Raw genomic sequence first — 23519 nt, forward strand, 5'->3', positions numbered from 1 at the left:
TCAAAGTTTTTCATTTCAAAAATGTTACACAAACAGAATTATGCAATAAGTAACCTTTTGGGACTGGCTGTTTTCACTCTGTAATTCCCTTGCGATTCACTCATGCCGTTGCTTGTATCAATAATGTGTTCATTTTTATCCTTCCGTGGTCTGGATGTGCCAGTTTGTTTAATCATTCACTGCTGAAGAACATTTGAGTGGCTTCCAGGTTTGGGCTATTATGAAGAAAGCTGTTATGAATATTCACACACAGGTTTTGATGTGGCATAAATTTTCACTTCTCTGGGGTAAATGCCCAAAGTGCAATCGCTTAGTCATATGGTGAACACGTGTTTCCTTTCTTTAAGAAACTGACAAACCCCTTTTCCAGAACGGCTATACCATTTTCCACTCCTACCAGCAATGCATGAGGGGTGCAGTTTGTCCACATTTTCACCAGCATTTGGTGTTATTATTGTTTTTAATTTTAGTCTTTCTGACAGGTGTGCTGTATCATCTCACTGTGGTTTGAATTTGCATTTCCCTAATGGCTAAGGACGTTCACCAGCTTTGCTGGGCTTATCTGCCATCTGCATATCCCCTCCCATGAATTCTCTGTGCATGTCTTTTGTGCATTTTCTAATTGGATTCTTTGTTTTGTGTATACTTGAGTGTTGAAGGTTCTTTCATTATATCTTACTGTAAGGCCTCTGTTGCAATGTGATTTGAAAATATTTTCTCCCAGTCTATAGTTTATCTTTTCAGCCTTTTTGCTGGGTTTTTCATAGAGCAGAATATTTTTTTTTTATTTTCATGAGTCCAAAATTTAGCAACATTTTTTATGAGTCAAGCTTTTGGTATCAATACGAGATGCAAATTTAAAGGTGTGATTTTGCTCAGATTACTCAAATTCTCTAGGTTTCAGATTCTTCCCCCCCGCCCCCTAAATTATCTATTTGTGTTTCCTCACTAGAATGAAAACATTTGACAGAGGGACTCACATCCCATATTTACTGCCATAACCCCAGCGCCCTGAATACTGCCTGGGGTAAGCTCTCTGCTCAATAACGTAGATCAGATGAATAAGTAAATCTATACTATATCTTGCTTCTTACAGATTCACGGTGTCCAGTCTCCCAAAGGCTCTGAGAAGTCCTACTTAAGTTGTTTAAAATCAGTGCTGCCCAAATCTGACAACTTACCACGTTTAGTGGAAAAAATAAATAAAAATACTCAAAAATATTCTAAAGAACTACAGTTTGCTGGAAATCACTTTGGGAAACATTGAACTGTTGTCTTCCCATTTCACAGGTGAACAAACTGAGCCTCTGAGGAGTCCAGAGGTACATCCAGGGCTGGCCCTCCATTCCCTGTTTAGGATACATTGGCTCCATCGCCTCCCCATGATGCATGGTTAGAAAATCTTTAGGGCTAATTAAAGCAGACACCGATATTTGTCTTTAGATTTTGAACAATGAGGTCTAGGGTCCAGGACGAGAGTGACTGTAAGTGAAATAAATAATTATACATAAAATGTATGGTTTGGGGCTTGTCACATTATATGCTCTAAGTAAATGAGACAGAACTTGCCAAAGAACATCTTCCCTCGCTCTATTTCCTGTTCTCATTCATCATATTTATAACATGCTTTTCAATTCGCAAAGCCCTCCCACTATTTGAACCTCGGAATAAGCCCTAAGTAACGCGATTTTTCTTACCACATAGATGAGGACACTGAGCCACAAGGCTCTAAAGGGCTTTGTCCTGTTCCCTTAAATAGTAGGTCATGGGGGCGCCTGGGTGGCGCAGTCGGTTAAGCGTCCGACTTCAGCCAGGTCACGATCTCGCGGTCCGTGAGTTCGAGCCCCGCGTCAGGCTCTGGGCTGATGGCTCGGAGCCTGGAGCCTGTTTCCGATTCTGTGTCTCCCTCTCTCTCTGCCCCTCCCCCGTTCATGCTCTGTCTCTCTCTGTCCCAAAAATAAATAAAAAACGTTGAAAAAATAAATAAATAAATAGTAGGTCATGATGCACGATGCACACCCAGTTTCTCTGACCCATACCTGACATTGTTTTCATGGCACATTCCCTCTTTTAACTCCCTTTAGAATTAAATAATTAACTGCATTTTAACAGTCATTTCCTCAACAAAACATAGTCTGGATTCCAAAGAGTACGTACTGGAATATGGTCTTCCTCTCTAGTATTTTTTTGCTGTCACAAATGAATACTGGAATACTAACACAGCCTGTGATTACCCTTTGACAACTTCCAGCTCTACAGAGATGGCCTGATTCCTTTTTAAACTTTATTTTAAAAATTCCTGCAGAAAGGCTCTATTTCCCTGACTTATTTGTGCAGCTTTAATTGACTGCGTTTCCCTGGCTCAGTTTACTGTGGCCAACGATGTCTACACCAAGAACCACATCACTAGAATTAGGGTACATGCAGTGTCCGGAAGGAAAGGGATAGTGTACCTGGAGAAGATGAGACCGTAAATCAATCACTTAATTAATCAGTGAATTAAATTAAATTAAAATTTTTTACCACGATCCAGTACTTGGGTTCCTGCTAGACAAGTATCCTTCCTCTCATATATATGGTCTTTTTTTTTTTTTTTAATTTTTTTTTCAACGTTTTTTATTTATTTTTGAGACAGAGAGAGACAGAGCATGAACGGGGGAGGGGCAGAGAGAGAGGGAGACACAGAATCGGAAACGGGCTCCAGGCTCCGAGCCATCAGCCCAGAGCCCGACGTGGGGCTCGAACTCACGGACCGCGAGATCGTGACCTGGCTGAAGTCGGACGCTTAACCGACTGCGCCACCCAGGCGCCCCTATATGGTCTTTTTTAACAATGTCCTGGCCTGACTTCAGCATGATATGCAGGAGTATTTTCCCTTTTTTCCAAATATTGGATAATTTTTCTTAATATCATGTACTACCATAAATGTGTTTATCTCATGCCCTTCCAAATAGGAATGATCTAAATGCAAAATAGCTAGTTCCTCCAGAGGCTATGTCCTAGACCACTCTTTCCTCTCAGAGGTATTTCTATTCCTTGTAGTTTAATCTTAGTCAATCTACATATAGCCCCTGATTCATATATGCATCTGAAATGTATGATCTAAATTTTAAAGTCATGCACCCAGAGCATTTGATATACAATGGTGATGGAAAAACAGACATAACTTTGGTAAAACTCTCATTTGGCAAAAGAGAAAAGTAGAAACAGGAAATGATGTTTACCATTAAACTGTACATCATTTCCTTCCAATTAGTCATGTAAAGAGAAGAGATACGTTCATAAAAAGGCTTTGGGTATGCATCACTTGATTCACTTTCTTAACAGTGAAATGAATTCTCTCCTCAACCAAGCTGGCTACCCCCCTCCTCTGGCCAGCGTGATGTTGTCCTCATTCAATGTCATGCGTAGGCAGACACAAAAAGGAGAATGGAGGGGCGCCTGGGTGGCTCAGGTGGTTAAACGTCTGACTTTGGCTCAGATCATGGTCTCACGGTTCGCGAGTTCCAGCCCCGCATCGGGCTTGCTGCTGTCAGAGCTGAGCTGTCTCCCTTTCTCCCTCTGCCCCTCCCCGTCTCGCTCTCCCTCTCCCAAAAGAAAAATGGAAAGAGTCTTCCAGCAAGGAGTGTGCTCTCTCAGCATTGTATTTACAGTTGGAGTAAGTACATGTGTCTAGGATAGATTTAAAGACTGGTGTCATTTGGTACCCCCCAGATCACCAGCATCTGAATCCATGAAGGGTAAAAATTATAGATTATTGGGCCTTAACTCAGCCCAACTAAACGTTTAGGTGTGGGGTTTAGCAAGTGGCCTTTTAACATGATCCCTGATATGCAGTAAAATTTGACTACTGTCAGAATTAATCAATCAAACTGCTTTTGATGAAACCTTGGGCATCTGTGTATCAATTTGAAAATGATAATGTTTCTAAGATTGCCAATAATCAACTATATATGTGTGTGTGTATGCATATATATGTGTGTATACACACATATAGGCCATATATATAATGTACATATACACACCCACATATATATACATATATATGTGTATGTATCTGTGTGTATATATATATACACATATATATATATGTATATATATACGTGTATATGTATATATACGTGTATATGTATATATACGTATATATACGTGTATATGTATATATATGTATACTGTTGCTTATTGGCAAGCTTGGAAACATTATCATTTTCAAATTGATACAGAGATGACTAAGGTTTAATCAAAAGCAGTTTGATGTATGTGTATATATATATATATATATATACACATACACACATATATATAGCTAGCTTAGCTGTGCCCTTTAAAATTACATTTTAATTTTAGTTTCTTAGTCCCAGACTTAGAGACTCTGCTTTGGGATACAATTGAAAAAAAGCAAACCAAAACAAACAAAAACAAAAACCCTCCAGACTACCCGAAGAGAGCTGATCCAGGCTGGTAAGCGTCCTCAGGAGTCCCTGTAAGGCAAGGGGTTAATGAGACTAGGCACTTATATGAGACAGTGTGAATCTTATTTTCTGTAATTCTTGTGGTTCTTCTGGAATATCCCTGCTCAAAATGAAAAATTCTAGGGTTGCATATCGGTGCTCTAGAATTACGGTTAAACCAAAATTTGCTGATCTCCTACAAAAATCATGAACTACACACAGAAAGTCCTTTACTTTGTACAAATACTATGTTTTGATAACCAAAAGAAAGTCTGGTACTTGCAAATAAACAAATAAAAGAGATAAAGTGATCTTCGTTATCAAGTTAGGGCACCATCTACGAAGCTCATAGGAGGATCATCAGGCCCTTTGTTGTTGCTTAGGGTCCAGATATTTCACAACCTTTTAAAAACTTGTGTTTATTTGTAGAAACCTGAGAAACTGTAAGTGATTTTTGTCCTGTGCAATGCAAATGATCACTCAATAGTAATGAAAGTAGTTTCTGTTTCATAGTGATGAAATGTTTTCTGTTCAGTGAAAAATGACCCTAAAGGTTGTAGCATAATTGCTGTGCAGATATCCACCATTGCTTACCTACCTTACCAATATTATGTCCAGAATTCGTTTTCCCTTACCTAACTATCTACGCATCATTTTCTTATGTCTTTCTCTGAAAGCAGAAAACTTTGATACATGATCACAGTATATTTGAATTAAAAGTATGTGTTATTGGGGCACCTGGGTGGCTCAGTCGATTGAGGTTCCGACTTCAGCTTAGGTCATGAGCTCACGGTTCGTGGGTTCGAGACCCGCGTCGGGCTCTGTGCTGACAGCTCAGAGCCTGGAGCCTGCTTTGGATTCTGTGTCTCCCTCTCTCTCTCTCTCTGCCCATCCCCAGCTCATGCTCTCTCTCTCTCTCTCTCAAAAATAAACATTGAAAAAAAGTATGTGTTTTTAAATCTTGAAAATTATGCTTTCTGATGGCTTACACCAGTCTGGCTCCTCTCTGTTTTCTTTCAAGTGAGTCAGTTTCAGTGCAGCTATGTTGCAGCACCTCATGAAAGGCCAGGAGTAGCTGGCATGCTCAATATCTCCACGTTTTTATGCCACGTTGCCTAAAGACACAGACTTTGTGGGCATATGGTCTGAGTCCCAAGAGACTACAGGCACTAGTTGAACCAACTGCTTAGCTGTGGCGTAGTGAAGACAAAGCTAACTTCCCAGCACGAAACAGAAGGATTCTGACTGCGTCACACCCCGCCTGAACTTAGCCAACTCCACGTGTTAGGGTCTGCCACATAAATATCCCACTTTGGTCTTAGATAGGACTCGGTTTTATCAGTGAAAAACAACAACAACTACTACTACAGCCATATGAAGGAGATTGGCTCGGGAAAATCAAACATTGAATATACCAGCGGTAGGACACGGCTTCGTTTTAGGAGCAAATGTGAAGAGACACAGGACGCCCCACTGTTCTTACTTTTGCTGTCTCTCCCTCCCCCCCCCCCCTCCCTCTCTCTCTCTCTTTCTCTCTCTCACACACACACACACACACTCAACTCTGCTCCTCTGCCAGGCCACTCTACTTCTCACCTCTATAGAGAAGCTTTGTCCATAAAATCGCTGCCAATATTTCCGCTCTTTATGTTGTTTTACCATCTCTCCCAACAGAGAAGGACGACTCTCTTTCAGAGTTCCAGTTAAGAAGGGGACAAAAAAAAAAAAACAAGCCCAGGTAGGACTTTATTTGGCTTGGGTAAGGGTCCTACCCCTGTCTATATCTAATGTGGCAAAGGTCATGGAGTCACACACGCAAATCCTACGTAAACCCCTGGCTGAAATGTGGGGAGCCATCGTTGCCGTGGAAGCCAGAGGAAGGTCATAGTGAACAAGAGGTATCCACCGGTGGAGATGTCAGTTGAGAACAAGGATAATATACAATCTCAGATGGGAGGGCAAGTTGAAAGGAACTCAGGGTCCTTAGTCATCGGGGCCACGCTGCACGAGGGAGACACATCAGCCCCGCAGTGAGTAGTTTGGGGTCCTAGTCTCAGCTTAAATGCAGCTTGGGGACCTGAGACCATGGCTTCTCCAAACCTCTGTGTCCTCATCTGAAAGCAATAAGGATCTCTCCAGGCAGCGCTCCTGACAGGATTCAGAAGACTACTTGGGCAACACGTCAAGCATGCGCCTTGCACAGTTCACATGCACGAAAGAGAAGAAGCTATTTCATCTAGAAGAGGAAAAGCTCAGGGAGGGAGATAGGAGAACTGCCTTCACATTTTTCAAAGCCTGTCACATGCACGTAGGTTTCAGCTTTTTCTGTGTACTCTGGAGCATAGAAATTCTGTCAAGAAGTTACAAGGCAGCGAGTTTTACTTCGATAAAAGGGGGAAAAAAAACAGAATGAAAGTATAAATGAACTGGGGAGGACGGAGTAAATCTCTCCCAAGATTTTTTTTCAAGCAAATCTTGGCTTTTTCTTTCCCAAAGATAATGTCAAGAATTTGCCAGTCATTTGGAGGTTAGCTCAGAGGGTTTCGTCAATGCCTCCCACCTCTGAATGTCTGTGCTTGTGTCACCAGGGAGTGGTGGGCATTCCATCCCCAAAGCCAGAGGCGACACTTCCAAATCCAAGTGACATGGCCCGGCCACCTGCATCCTTGATCCCCATGCCGTGGATTCTAGTAAATCCAACTCCATTGCACCGTGCTATTTTTATGTATTAAAAGCACTGAGTTCTCATTTATATCTCTACTGTGACCAGAAACTTATAATTTACCTTGCACTATGAAAAAGAACAAACAGGCATCGTTGAGAAACAAATCTGCCACATCCTTCCTCGACCAAGATTACTCCGCGTTCTGAGGCATTCTAGTCTTCATTTAAATTCCCATTTCCCAGATTATGAAGAAGATCGAGCATCTCTGGTAATGTGCATTAGTGAAAAGCACTTCTCAGAGAATGAGTTAGTCCTCCATGTGCTCCAACGATCTGGAGGACGAAGAGCAGAAGATGTGCTGAGGAAAATAAGAGGAGAGAGTATGGTGGAATTGAATCAGGGGTCCATGGCCTTGAAGGTGGTGAGACAGACGACATAGCACGATTCGTAATGATTCCAGTGGAAATCTACCACATGCCCTTTCTTTTTTTTTTTAATTTTTTTTTAACGTTTATTTATTTTTGAGACAGAGAGAGAGACAGAGCATGAACGGGGGAGGGGCAGAGAGAGAGGGAGACACAGAATCGGAAGCAGGCTCCAGGCTCTGAGCCATCAGCCCAGAGCCCGATGCGGGGCTCGAACTCACGGACCGTGAGATCTTGACCTGAGCTGAAGTCGGACGCTTAACCGACTGAGCCACCCAGGTGCCCCCCACATGCCCTTTCTTTACCGATTCTTCTTCCGGCACCAGATACATCCTTTTGGAGCCTATTATGCTATTCCCTAGTATCTTTTGTTTGACCTCCAAACTTCTTCCTCAGTGATCCTTCCCAGGAGAATTTCAGCAAGAAGCGCAGGGGACCTCAGCCTCTGATCCTGGCTGTCTCTTAATTGGGAGTCTAGAAATGACAGTGACCACATCACACTTTTAATATGTCAATATCAATACTGCCATTCCAATATGATACCTTCTGATTTTGCAGTGCTAACATGATTCTTTTGTCCTCATTTGCAATCACTACTGGCTGGCTACCTAATTCCTATGTGTTACTGTCAGGGAACAACTGTGTGTCCTTGTGTTTTGTATTTTAAAGAACAACCAAAAGGTACAGTATTTCTTTTTTTTTTTAATTTTTAAATTTTTTTAAATTTATTTTTGAGAAAGAGACAGACTGCGAGCAGGGGAGGGGTAGAGACAGAGAGGGAGACACAGAATCTGAAGCAGGCTCCAGGCTCTAAGCTTTCAGCACAGAGCCTGATGTGGGGCTTGAGCTCACGAACTGTGAGATCATGACCTGAGCCGAAGTTGGATGCTCAACTGACTGAGCCAGCCAGGCGCCCCAAAAGGTACAGTATTTCTAAGGTTGTCCTGTTACAAATGACTTTATCCTTTGTTTATAAATGTTTATTCATTTTGAGAGAGAGAGAGAGAGAGAGCATGAGCGCAAGATGGGGAGGGGCAAAAAGAGAGAGAGAAAGAGGGAGAGAATCCCAAGCAGGCTCTGCACAGTCAGCACAGAGCTCGATGTGGCACTTGATCTCGTGAACCATGAGATTATGAATGACCTGAGCTGAAATCAAGAGTCAAAGATCATGACCTGAGCTGAAATCAAGAGTTGGATGCCTGAGCCACCCAGGTGCCCCGCAAATAACTGTATTCTTTCTGAAATAGCTGTATAGTTATTCCAGCTCCAGCCTCCAGCTCATTGTCTGGTGGCTAAGTGTGTAGGTAGACAGGTATCCATGCATTTTGTCTTGTTGGGTGTTCAAAGCAACTAACTCAGTCTCAGGTATTCTGAACACACAGTCTTCCAGCCTGAAACATGTAGAATTGCCCTTTAGGGACCTTACCCTGAAGACAAGAAAAAAAAAAACAAAACAAAAACTACTCAGTGGTAGAACTTCTAATAACACCAACACAATATGGCCATTCTTTCCACAAGTTTGCTTCAATATATTATGCTGGAACAGCAATTCGATGTAACATTTTGCAAAAAGACAAAGGATTGGTAAATAAAGGAAAGAGAGTACAAGAAACAGCAGATTTCCATGTGACATTTCTATGTGTTACAGCATGTAAACTAGATCAACGTAGTGCAAAATGTTTTAAAGTGTATTGCAATTTAATGAAGGAAGGTTAGCTTTTTCAACAGATGTGGTAGAGACAAATGATATCCATAGGCAAAAAAATAAAGATCAACCTAAATCTCACCCTCTATACAAAAATTAACTTAAAATGCATCACAGGGTCCTTTGTGGCCCATACAAATTTTAAGAATGCATTAAATGGGTAGATTGTTTTGGGTATTATAGGCATTTTAACAATGTTTTTTCTTCCAACCTATGCGCATGGAATGCTTTTCCATTTCTTTGTGTCCCCTTCAATTTCTTTCATAAGTGTGCTCTTGTTTTCAGAGTACAGATCTTCTACCTCTTTGGTTAGGTTTATTCTTAGGTATCTTACGGTTTTCAGTGTAATTATAAATGGGATCAATTTATTGATTTCTTTTTCTTCTGTTTCATTATTGGTGTATAGAAATGCAACAAATTTCAACAAAAGTGCCTTGGCCGAGTTCATGTACTAGGTCTAGAAATTTTTTGGTGAAGTCTTTCAGGTTTTTTACGTTGACTATCATGTCATCTGCAAATAGTGACAGTTTGACTTCTTCCTTGCCAGTTGGATGCCTTTTATTTCTTTTTCTTGTCTGATTGCTGAGGCTAAGACTTCTCGCACTATGTTAAATAGTAATGATGAGAGTGGACATCCCTGTCTTGGTGCATAGAGGAAAAGCTCTCAGTTTTTCCCCATTGAGGATGACACTAGCTGTGTGTCTTTCATAAATGACCTTTATAATGTTGAGGTGTGTTCCATACCTTGTTGAGGGAAACAAACCATAAAAGACCTTTAACGATAGAGAATAAACTGAGGGCTGATGGAGGGAGGTGGGTGGGGGGATGGGCTAGATGGGTGATGGGTCCTAAAGAAGGCACTTGTTATGATAGGCACTGGGTGTTGTATGTAAGTGATAAATCACTTCTACTGAATCAAGTGAATCTACTGAATCAAATTCTACTGAAACCAATATGGCACTTTATCTTAGTTAACTAGAATTTAAATAATATTTTAAAAAAGCGATCACAGACTTAATAGAAAAACATAAAATGTTTAGAAAAAATAGAAAATGTTTGTGATATAGAAGTACACAAAGAGTTCATAGACTTGACACCAAAAGCACAATCTATAAAAGAAAAAAATGATGGATTGGACTTCATTAAAAGTAAAAAAAATTCTGCCTGATGGAAGACCCTACTAAGAGGATGAAAAGATAAGCTACTGAGTAGGAGAAAATATTTGCAAACCACATATCCAACAAAGGACTTGTATGAGACCATATAAAGAACTCTCAAAACTCAATAGTAAGAACAAACAAAATAGAGCAAGACAAAAACAATCCAGACAGAAACTAAGCCCCGGACATGGGCGGACATTTTACTAAAGAAGATACACTGATGACACACAAGCATATGATAAGATGCTTAACATAATTGGCCATTAGGGAAGTGCAAATTAAAAGCTGAGATGTCACTACACATCTACCAGAACGGATAAAATAAAATAAATAAAATTAAAATAAAATAAAATAAAATAAAATAAAATAAAATAATACCATCATATGGCTGATGCGAAATGTAAAATGGTAGAGTCACTTTGGACAAGAGTTTGGCAGTTTCTTATAAACATATACTTACCATATAACCTAGCAATTGAACCAGAGATATAAAAACTTGTGTTACACAAATAGTTGTGCATGGATGTCTATTCATGTATGAGTTTTATTCACAAATGTCAAAAACAAATGGCCTTTAATGACTGAAAGGTTAAACAAACAGCGGTACATCCATTCAATGGAATACTACTCAGCCAACAAAAAGGAAACAAGCTATTGATATGGGCAACGATGTGGGTGAATCACAAGGGGAATATGGTGAGTGAAAGTAGCCAATCCCCAGAAGTTACATACTAGATAATTCCATTTATAGAACGTCCTTGAAATGACAAAATGAAGGAGATGGCGAACAGATTGGTGGTCGCCAGGGTTGGAGGTAGGTGGGATAAAGGTGATAGGGGTAGAAAAGGGTAGATGGAGGGATCCATGTGATACAACTATTCCATATCTCGATGGAGGTGGCGCTCACACTAATCTACACAGGTAGTAAGATTGCATTGAACTACATCCGTGCACGCACGCGCGCACACACACACACACACACACACCCCAAAAAGTGCTTGTAAAACTAAGGAAATCTGTGGTGGATCGTACCCATGCCAATATATGGGTTGTGATACTGCCCTGCAGTTATGCAAGATGTTATCCGTGGAGAAACCTGGGTGAAGAGTGCGTGGGTTCTTTTTGTATCATATCTTACGACTGCGCATGCATCTGCAATTTTTTCATGATAAAGCGTTTAAAAATGCACCAAAATATGAGTACTGACCATGTGTGAGCCTCTGCGGGCTTTGTAAACATACTGGAAATACCTGGGGACGCCTCGGTGGCTCAGTCGGCTGGGCGTCCGACTTCAGCTCAGGTCATGATCTCACCGTCCGTGAGTTCGGGCCCCGCGTCAGACTCTGTGCTGACAGCTCAGGGCCTGGAGCCTGTTTCGGATTCTGTCTCCCTCCCTCTCTGCCTCTCCCCGCCTCACGCTCTGTCTCTGTCTCTGAAAAAGGAATAAAAAAATTTTTTTTAAAAAAGGAAATACCTGCGCCTGCCACTTCCCTATTCTTCTGTGATCTGATCACCCCCTCTTGGGCATTAGTGTGTTCTGTTCCCCCCACCTGAGAACGCTCTTCCCTCAGGTCTCTGCCTCTCAGTGTTCTGTAGTTCCTGCAGGAACTTCTCCAGGTGTAAAGGGATGGAGGGGAGGTGCTCCTGGTGTGAAACTCTTTTCAGTGCCACATAAGCCTGAATGAACTGTAGCAAAATTCTGTAGTCTGTTCTTAATGCAAGACCCCGATTCTCAACGCACGGTCCCGGTGGCTCGGGAAGAGGACTTTAGCCTCAGCCACATTCTGTGTCTAGAGGCGCTCTCTCCCCACACAGTTCAGTTTTTGGTGTTTGAGCTTTGGTTACCCATTTTAGACTTTCTCCTGGGGGAGAGGGGGGTCTCTGTGGCATCTGAGATAGTGTATTCCTCAGAGATGCTCTATCAGTATTGATCTTCAAAAAGACAAGCTATCCAAATATTTATTCTTCTCTTCCAGAAGGTTCCTTACCTCTGCACATTTGCCTCTCCTTCCCAGCTGTCTTCAAAAGCACACAGGATGCACAGCATTGTTAAGGCAAAGACGCATTCTATTGTTCTACATGAGGCCAGGGGACAGAGCAGTGTCATGGTGGATTCCAGACACAGAGGCTCTCAGGAAACTAAGTGGGGTTTGTTCTCAAGCTATAATAATAATTATAATAATTTTCGAGTGCCCAGAATTGTTGCCAGGTTCCTGGTTGAAAAAACAAGCCAAACCTCCAAGGCCAGTTCCGATCTCCACAGCTCTCCTCTTCTAGACCTGAATAAAAAGAGTTCGTTACTCTCGAAATTGACAAACAAAAAGTTGCCATTTACCTGACTGCAGATATTCTATATTATCATGGACCCAGGCCCTCTGAACTATTTGCCAAAGCTCAATCTGACGTTAGGACTTTTCTGGCAAGCTCCCTGCCTTGCTTCTGCCCTCCTTCCAGTTTGCCAAGGGGAGATCTCTCCAGACAGGCTCTGGGTATCTTCACAGCTTGGAGTCAGAGCCAGTTTAACCCTATGCCGAGGGAGATACCTGTTGTTCCCTCTCTCTCTCTCTTCTCATGCCTTTGTCCTAGGAGTGATTTCTTCCTCGGATGGTCATCAACAAGAACATTCACTACTCGGACAAATTCTCCTGGCGTCTGTGATCTGTGCTACGCCGTGGTGCTGTTTACCGGCTTTAAGAATCAATGCAAGTTCGACAGGCAGATTGGGGGGTGGGAGGATGTGAGCAAATGAAGAAATGAGCAAAGCTGCGAGTCAGAGAGGCCGCCTGGCCCACATGCATTTGTGTGTGCACAGGACTGCAAAGAGATGAAATTTCCAAAGGGTGTGAGACCAGAGGTGAAAGATCTTGAATGTCATGGTGAGGAGCTGGTGCCTTAGTTCTTTTGCATCGCTGGAAGAGAGGTAAAAGAAGTGAGCTGAACCGTAAAGAGCCCCCTGCTTTAACGGTTCCTCCTATGCCATTCCCAGAGCCCAGCTGTTAGACTCGATAGTCACCTTTTAAATTAGTAGAGATAAATAGGCTTCGCTAATGCCCGCGTTTTTTGATTTAGGCATACTTGAGCCTTACTCGTGGAAAAGCGAACGTGGCCTCGAAGAGAAACTTACGCCAAGGACAGAATGATAAACAGGGGAAACCCACGCTCCAAGCTTAGGAATACAATTCAACGACAACAACAAAAGTCTGTCAAGCCTCCAGAAAACCAGGTGATAAAGGATGATTGTCAGTAAAAAGGATTCAAAGGACAGTAGCACATTTTCGAGCTCTGGTGTCTGGGGAGGAAGAAAAACTGCCTTTGCTGACAAATGACAGCCTTGTCCATACGGGGCCACGGCTCCCGGGGTCTCCAGACAGCTCATAGATTGTCATTCTCTTTATGAAAAGGTGTTGATCAAATGTTGGATGGAACGTGATGTTATAACTTACTTTCGAATTGCTCTAGAAACCTTCTCCGATAAGTGAACTTACAAACGGGTGGGGTGGGGAAGCCACCTGGTCGGGTCAAGTGGGACAAAGACAGGTTGGCAACGTCAGGTACCTCGCTGCCATCCCAGGGGGCGTGGGGTTGCCGTGATGGTAAACAAGGTAACACAGGTGAGCCAGCTTCATCAGCGTAACCCTCTGTAGGGTATCTGTCATGAGATTATAATTAAACCATGTTTGTGTTTATGAGTCCAAACAAAAGACATTCGTTGCCCCTCCTGTGTCTCGACAGCTCCCATCCCTATGCACACAGAGCTCATAGCCTAAGAAGAGAAGGAGCAGAGGCAGGCACTTCAACAAGCGATGAGAGTCACGTGGGTAAGCGTGAGGACAGGAGGACGCTGTCCCACAGGATCACAGCTTCGCCAAGGCAGGTTGTCCTGGGGAAATAGCACCTGAAACTGGAGACTGAGGTTGCTATGTTAGACAGGGTCCTAGACAGAGGGGAGGAGGGGCCACAGGCCTGGGCGGGGGTCAGGGGGGGGTGGGGGGTGGAAATAAGTGTCCAGCGCGTTTCAGGAATAGAAGCAAGGGCGGGAGGAGGAAGAGAGGAAGACAGAGAGTGAATAAGGCCAGGTCAGACGGGCACTTGGAGGCCATGGTAGAGAATTTGCACTTGACAAAAATAAGAACAGGAAAAAGGTCTGTGCTTCCTTCCCTTTACTCAACATGTGCTTTTGGCCAGAAAACGTTGCATATCACACGAGTCTCCATTCTTTGTTCTGTCATGAATAAGTTATCAAGAGCATTTTTACCTCTCACATGGGCTTATATTGCTTAAACTTTTTAGACCTTAGTGTTCACACGTGCATTTTCCATTTTCTGTACCAGGTTCCAAAAAGTATTGAACTGTGGTTTCTTGGAATTAACTCTTTATTTTTTTTTCAATATATGAAATTTATTGTCAAATTGGTTTCCATACAACACCCAGTGCTCATCCCAAAAGGTGCCCTCCTCAATACCCATCACCCACCCTCCCCTCTCTCCCACCTCCCATCAACCCTCAGTTGGTTCTCAGTTTTTAAGAGTCTCTTGAAATTAACTCTTTAAAGAGGTAAAGTGTGTACCCACAGGATTCCTACTGTTTGGGTTCCCATTTCCTTTTTAAGTAAAATACTTGATTCAGTTGACGTTCCTAAAGGGTTGTTTCATTAAATCATGTATTCATGGAGGACAGCTGGCTGGGATGCCCAAGTTATGATTAGATATTATACGATATCATAAAATGTATGTTGACACTACAATTCCATTAAATATGCTTATTTTCTGGACTTGTAATCCAAAAATTACAGAGTACCAATAATGGTAATTGGCCAAAAAAAGGCCAGTTCTGTCCTTCCCCCTTAGCACTCCATGTGAGCCCTTCAGACTATGTAACTTGGAACCGGATCATTCTGTGACCTCAGAGATGATATAGAGTTTGAAGCATGAGCATCGACACAGTGTTGAATTGCGCCTTTGCTGTGTAATACAAGGCAAGATGCTTATTACGGCCTCTGTTCTCCAGTGTCTTCGTGAAGAAAACAGTCGTACCTCACAGATTAAGAATTGCACGAGTCCGGGGCTCCTCGGTGGCTCAGTCGATTAAGCAGCTGACTCTGGGTTTGGGCTCAGGTCATGATCTCATGATTCGTGGGATCGAGCCGCGTATCGAGCTCTGTGCCGACAGCGCGGAGCCTGCTCAGGATTCTCTCTCTCCCCCTCTTTCTGACCCTTCCCCACTCTCTTTCACTTTCAAAATAAATAAATGAACGTTAAAAAAAAAAAAGAATTGCACGAGACAATCATGTAAAGTCTTCCAGGCTTTGCCTGGAAGGGAGTAAGCTCTCAAGGTTAATTTGATTATTAATTATTTTTTTTTATTAATTATCATTCTTTGCCATGCTTACACAGAATTACTGGAGAATAACATATTTTTAATGAGGAAATTTTCTGGTGATTAAAGCTTAACACTCTCAAACGTACCCATTTTTTGAATATTTTGGAATGGAATCCTGCTAACTGTGAAATCCGTTATTAACACATTTTGAAATAATTGCAATTGCCTCTAGGATTCATTATCCTGAATAGCAAATTTATCATTAAGCTGCAATAGAAGTGTCCTCAGGAAGAGAGTTTACCCCTACACTAAATGGCCCTAAAGAATTCCTTTTCTCTAATTGTTACTTTGCAAAAATGTTGTCGCTAGTTTTTGTTTTTTGTTTTTTTAATCCTGTCTTACCGCCACGAGATGGGTGGGCCATCCAAGTGGCTGCAAGTGTACCCACCTCTAGTATCCCCAAACTTCTATTTTTATTGTTAATATGTTGTGAATTACAAAACCAGGGAGATAAGCTTGTTGTGTCCTAAAAGAATAATGAGGATTTCAGGGAAACCTTTGGATTGAGAAAAGTCCATACATTTTGTGCTCCAATTTTTAAAAAAAATTTTTTTTAACATTTATTTATTTTTGAGACAGAGAGAGACAGAGCATGAGCAGAGGAGGGTCAGAGAGAGAGGGAGACACAGAATCCGAAACAGGTTCCAGGCTCCGAGCTGTCAGCACAGAGCCCGATGCGGGGCTCGAACTCACGGACCGCGAGATCGTGACCTGAGCCGAAGTCGGACGCCCAACCGACTGAGCCACCCAGGCACCCCTGTGCTCCAATTTTTGTGGTTTCTATGCCCTCCACCAAATCCCTACCAGCACGGTTTCTCTTTTAAAGGGATTTTCTGTTAGAAGAAGATGTTTTGCTTAAAATAACAGAACTGTAGCTCCTCATTCACTCTGAGAAAAGTCTAACACTTTCATGCACACAGAAAAATAATGGAGAGGGGCGCCTGGGTGGCTCAGTCAGTTAAGCGTCTGACTTCGGCTCAGGTCATGATCTCACGGTTCATGAGTTTGAGCCGCACATCGGGCTCTGTGCTGACAGCTCAGAGACTGGAGCCTGCTTTGGATTCTGTGTCTCCCTCTCTCCCTGCCCCTCCCCTGCTGGCACTCTGTCTCTGTCTCTCTCAAAAATAAACAAACGTTTACATTTTTTTTTTTTAAAAAGGGAAAGAAAAATAATGGAGATAAAACAGTCAGCTGCTTGCACCCTTCGGATCCCACCTGGACCTCCGGGCACGGAAACTTTTACAATGTTGAAGTTAAACTTTGACGTCCCACTTAGAATTAGAACGGCCACATCTGTATTATGGCTTAAGTGTGTTTCTGAAAAGGGAACAGTTTTGTCTGTTTAACCAGAAATCAGCACTCATGCACACACAAAGTTACCAAAAAACCAAAAAATTGGTTTTTTTTTGTACAAAGTTTTTCTTCCAATTGATCTTCTGAAGTGTCTGGGCTGTATTTGATTCTTCAAATTGAATGATGAGTAGAGTTACTTCCGAGAGATCAGAGGTAGAATTAATGTACATAACCATTCTCATCTCCAAGAAAAGATAGGTGCTTCACTAAAAAACTGATTTTTATAGCCAGTTTGATAAGGTGCAATGAGGTCACACTGCGGAGTGCCCATGGTGACTCCAGGTCGCCCTGTTTTGCTGTCTGCCCAAATGACTAGTTGCTTGATGTCATGTAGGTTCGCACTTGTCTTAATAGCAACAGCAGGCGAACAATGTGTTTCAGATGAGTTACTTGTTCCTCGGGCTGGTCTGATAGCAATAACTGCAGAAGTAATAAATTGCCAAGTTGCGTGTTTAAAGGTTTGGTTTGGAGGTCAGACTTTCATGTTAACTCAACTGATTAAAAAGTGAGACTTTTCAAATATTGTTTCTGCTTTCAGAAACTGAAATGACAATTAAGTTCGCTGAGGGACCGCAAAAATTTTCAGAAGGAAGTTGGAGCCAGATGGTACCATCTCAGCTGCGAGGTGTTTCCGGTAACAAGGAAAAATAAATCCAAGCAAAGGTTGAGCTAAACAAGCTTTAAAAATGACTGTAAGGGTGTTAAAAGAAGAAGAAGAAGAAGAAGAAGAAGAAGAAGAAGAAGACCTGTGTGCAGTTAAGGCAGCGATGAGATGTAGCAAAGAGGCCAGAAGTGCCGAGGAAAATCTTAAAAGATCCTATCGGAAGCCAAGCCAGTTTAAGACTCAGGGGCCACAGACATTCCAGAGACTAAGAAAAGTGAACAAGACTTAAACACAGAACTCTTTGGTTTTGTTTTTTTTTAAGTTTATTTATTTGTTTTGAGAGATGGAGAGTGTGTGAGCAGGGGAGGGAGAGAGAAAGACGGAGAGAGAGAGAGATCCCATCGCGGGGCTCAGCCTCGCAAACTGTGAGATCACGATCTGGCTGAAAATCAAGAGTCAGGGGCAGAACCAACTGAGCCACCCAGGCACCCCAGATTTTTGATGAAGTTTAAAACCAGGGCAGGGATGAGCAATTGCAAACCTATCGGCTTCTGGAAGGGAGGGCGTATTTTTATTTACTTTTACTCCTCTGTTTTTGGCATTTATTTAGTAGTTATTTCACACCAGGCAGTAAGAGGTTCCAAATATCAACTCATTAAATCTTTCAAACAAGCCTATGAGGTAGGTACTGTTATTTCCCCCCCCAGACAGCCTGGTCACCGTGTTTACCCCCTTACCCATCCCACTATCCTAAAGGAAGACCACCCTTCATGCCTGTGTCCCCAGAACTTCTCCCTGCCCAATGCAGACCAGGCACCAGGCACGAACCTCGGGGGCCTAAGGACACACACACTGCAAAGATTGTTCTGTTTCCTGTTTGAGCAGAAGCCAACTTCAACCCTTCTGGTCCAAAGACTGCACACTGAATCAGAGAGGAGTCATTGACAAGAATAGGTTCAGATTCCTACGAGCTCGTGGGTTCTTTCTGCGCCTCAATTTCAACATGCAGAGCAACCTACTCTATCTATCTAATAGATTTTTTTTTTCTGTAACTCCCTGGGGCCAGGCACAGTTCTTCATCCTGGAATTTCAGCAGAAGACTAGCGGACAGGGCCTCCTCGTGGTGACAAAGCAATCGAGTTTGTTACAGATGTCATTGGTGTTAAGACAAGTTAGGGCATGGAGTGATGGGGGGGTGGTCAGTAAGTAGGATTTCCTTGAGCAGGTCTCCTTGAGAAGGCCGCATTTGGATGGGGTCTTGAAGATTAAGAAGAAGCCAGCCTTTCACACAGCTGAGGAGGGAAGGGCTTCCCCAGCAGAGGGAACGGCAGGTGCACAGAGCCAGATGTGGGAAAGGTTCTGGCATGCTCACAGAACAGCAGGTAGAGCTTACTGGGCAAGAAGCAAGAAACGAGGGACTTGCGGTGTGGGCAGAGATCAGAAAGGGCCAGACGTGAACACCTTGTGCCCACGGCAGAGTTTGGAGATCGCTCCAAGAAACATGAGACACCCAAGACAGTTCAAAGCAGGGGGATCGTTGATGTTTGAAAAGAATTCTTACAGCTTCTATAGGAAGGTGGATTGGTTAGAGCAAAAGCAGAAGCTAGAAGGAGGTGGCCATAGAATCTAGGAGAAGAAGGCAGAAGCAGAGATGAGGGGGCAGAAAGCTGGCAGGTGCTATCAGCACCGATAAAATTTAGTAACGCACCTCATTTGGGGACTAAGGGAAAGGGAGGACTCAGGAATGTCACCCGAGTGTTGTTTTGAGCAACAGGGTAAAAAAGGCACTGCATGGTCGGATGGGAAATATTACAGAAAGATGAGAGGAAGGAGAGTAAGTCAAAACCTAAAACTTTAGGAACGCGTAGATGGCTCAGCCAGTTGAGTGTCCGATTTGGGCTCAGGTCATGATCTCACATCTCATGGGTCCGAGCCCCGTTTTGGGCTCTGTGCTGACAGCTCAGAGCCTGGAGCCTGCTTCGGATTCTGGGTCTCCCTCTCTCTCTGCCCCTCCCCCACTCGCCCTCTGTCTCTCTCTCTCTCTCTCTCTCAAAAATAAATAAACTTAAAAACAAAAAACCCTAAAACTTTCACGGCAATTAAATAAGGTGTTTCCCTGCTGGAGAACTGTCTTTCAAATCAGAGTTTGTACAAATTGAATATGAACTTAACTCTAGCCTTCAGTAGATATAATACAGGCATACTTCACAGAGGTTGTGGATTCATTCCCAGATGACCACAATAAAGTGAACGTCACAATAAAGAGAGTCAAGTAAATTTTTTTGTTGCCCAGTGCATATAAAAGCTACGATTATACTATAAAATAGTCTATTAAGTGTCCAAAAGCATTATGTCTATAAAACAATTTACATACCTTAATTAAAAACGCTTTGGGGCACCTGGATGGCTCAGTCGGTTGAGCGTCTGACTTGGGCTCAGGTCATGATCTCGTGGTTCATGGGTTCGAGCCCCACATCAGGCTCTGTGCTGACAGTTTGAAGCCTGCTTTGGATTCCTCTCTCTCTGCCCTTCTCCCACTCACGCTCTGTCTCTCTCTCTCTCTCTCTCTCTCTCTGTCAAAAATAAATAAACATTAAAAAAATTTTTTTTAATTCTTTGGGGTGCCTGGGTGGCTGTCAGTTGAGCATCCAACTTCGGCCCAGGTCACGATCTCACGGTTTGTGGGTTTGAGCCCCGTGTCCGGCTCTGTGCTGACACCTCAGAGCCTGGAGCCTGCTTCAGATTCTGTGTCTCCTTCTCCCTCTACCGCTCCTCCACTCACACTCAGTCTCTCTCTCTTTCTCAAAAATGAGTAAACATTAAAACAATTTTTTTTTTAATTACAGATAATGCTCTATTGCTAGGGACGTCTGAGTGGCTCCGTGGGTTACGTGCCCGACTCTTGGTTTCAGCTCAGGTCGTGATTTCACGGTTCTTGGGGGTTGTGGGTTTGAGCCCCAACTCAGGCTTTGGGCTGACAGCACAGAGCCAGCTTGGGATTCTCTCCCTCCTCTCTCCACCCCTTCCCCCTCTTTCAAAGGACATAAATATTTAAAAACTACTTTATCGCTAAACAATGCTGACCTCCGTCTGAGCTTTCGGCAAGTCGTACTCTTTCTGCTGCTGGGGGTCTGGCCTCTCTGTCGCTACAGCTTTTACACCATCAGTTGTGGCTTCATCTTGCACCTTGATGTTAGGGAGATGGCTTCCTTCTGTAAACCTCGTGCGCCAACCCCCGCTAGCTTCACACCTTCCTTCTGCAGCCGCCTCCTCTCTCTCAGCCTTCACAGAATTGGAGAGAGGTAGTTAGTTTCCTGACTCTGGATTAGGCTTTGGCTTTAGGGAATATTGTGGCTGATTTGATCTGTGCAGACCGCTAAGACTTACTCCATATGGGCAATAAGGCAGTCTCGCTTTCCTATCATTCACATGTCCCCTGGAGTGGTGCTTTTCATTTCCTTCAAGAGCTTGGCCTTAGCCTTGGCTAGCCTACACCAGCGGCCTAGCTCGCAGCCTATCTGAGCTGCTGACTGCCTTCCTCACTCGGCTTGAGCATTTCTAGATTTGGGGTTAAAGTGATGGGTCTTCCCGTTCACTTGAATATTTAGAGGTCGTTGTAAGGTTATTAACTGACCTGCATTCAATATTGTTGTGTGTCGGGGGACAGGGAGGCCTGAGGAGAGGGAGAGAGATGAGACACAGCCGTTTGGGGGAGCGGTCGGAACACGCACGACATTTATCAATGAAGTTGGCCGTCTTCTACGGAAGTGGCCAGTGGTACCTCAAGACAATTACAAGAGTACCATCTAAGAGCATGGATCAGAGATCACCACAACAAATATAATAATAATAAAAAGTTTTTGAAATGCTGCGAGAATTATCAAAGCGCGGTACAGAGACACGAAGTATGTAAATATTATTATAAAAATGACACTGATAGATTTGCTCCATGCAGCTTTACCACAAACATTCAATCTATAATAATAATAATAATAATAGTGTAATATTTGTCAAGTGCAATAAAGCAAAGGGCAATAAAATGAAATATCCCTGTATAGTAAATTAGGTATTTGATAAGATGATAACAAAAATATTCTAAATATCCTGAGGCCAGGCATAGTAACTAATTTGTACTGGGGGTTCAGTGGATGTTTGTGGAAATAAATCCAAAAGAAAGCCAAGATGTGGAAAGAACGTAGGTCTGGCATCATGAGGTCCCTTCTGCTTCCCAAATGAGTGGCTTTGAGGAGGTTGAAACTTGGAATTTCAATATTCTCAGGGGTGGTATAAGGATTTAACAAGATCGTAATGGTTAAGTCACATAGCGGTTAAATCGCATAAAGCCAGCTACACATCAGGGACCCTCAAGCTCCTGGACCCACCCTGTCCCTTCAGCTCTACTGTCCGCTCCCAAGTTGGAGTCTCGTAAGCATTTTTGCACAATCTCTACATCTACTTAGATTAAACTTTGTCTTAGCATCGAAGACAGCATTGTGCGTAGAGAAGGAATTCAATTCTTCTTTGCTGATTAACAGATTCCTTTAATTAAATATAAACCCTCAGAAAGGACACATAAGAAGCACAATGGACCTCGGTCTACAGGATTCCATCGCCTATCTGTGTCCTGAAGATCCCCCCTGCCCTCTTCTTGTTGACAGACAGCCAAGAACAAGAATTTGCCTTTCAATCTATTGTGAGAAAAGTAAAATGATTCTCTCCCAGCATAACAAAACGTATAGGCAGCTGTAAAATATAATTTCCTTTCAGCTTCTTGACAGACTTGATATAAATTTCAGTGCCCAGGGAAAAAAAGAAAAGAAACGGGGGCCTCTTTAAAAGATAAATTTCATCATGTGTGTCTGACAATAGTGTGCATGTTCAGAGGGCCCCTTTTTTAAGAGAGAGGGAGAAAAGGCTGTGCTTTTAAACAATCAGAGGTTAAAGTTAGCTCCGTCATTCATGTGGTTTCATTCTCTTATGCATATTGAAATACCTCAGGAAGATTTATAACCCTCGTTCATACATTCAGAGTTCCAGTAAACGAGTCCCTTTTTTGAAGGTTAAATATTTATGCTCCTGTTTTTCTGCTTGGTACAGACAAGAAGAGTAAACCCACATTAGCCAAGGAGCCATGGTGACAGGCCAGGTTAGGATGAGAAATGGCGGATGGCTGGACACCCAGAATGTCTTCTGCTCTTCTATATTCTTGGTTTTGAGGAGGAAGAAAGAAAGAAAGAAAGAAAGAAAGAAAGAAAGAAAGAAAAGAAGTCTCCAAGACCACAAGTCCCAGGGAGCAGAAGAATAAACTTTGATCAAAGATATCTATGAGAGAAAAAGGGTTGTGCAAAAAGATTCAGTTGTGAAACAGTTGAGGACTAAGAAATTATAGTGGGGACACCCTTCTTCAGTACCAACTGGCAGCACCAATTATTCCTGTTGATATTCTGGAAGCTAAGTTAGAAACATACGGATGGGCTAAGTCATAGTTCAACCAGAGAAGCAGAGCAAGTAGGAGATACAAAGATAGGTATATAAATATGGATATGGATGTGGACTTAAATGATAGATATAGACGGATATAGATATAGACTTAGGTATAGATAAGCATAGACGTATATATCTACATAATGCATATATAAAGAGATCAATCCAAGGAATTGGCTTACACAATTGTTGGGGTTGGCCAAGTAAGTTCAAAGTTTGTCAGGAAGGGAAGATGAGGAGCAGGTTGGAACACTATGGACACAGGTTGATAGTTTTTTGTCCATATGGCTCAG

The sequence above is a fragment of the Panthera tigris genome, chromosome B3 (assembly GCF_018350195.1).
Source record: "Panthera tigris isolate Pti1 chromosome B3, P.tigris_Pti1_mat1.1, whole genome shotgun sequence".
Classification (NCBI taxonomy): Eukaryota; Metazoa; Chordata; class Mammalia; order Carnivora; family Felidae; genus Panthera; species Panthera tigris.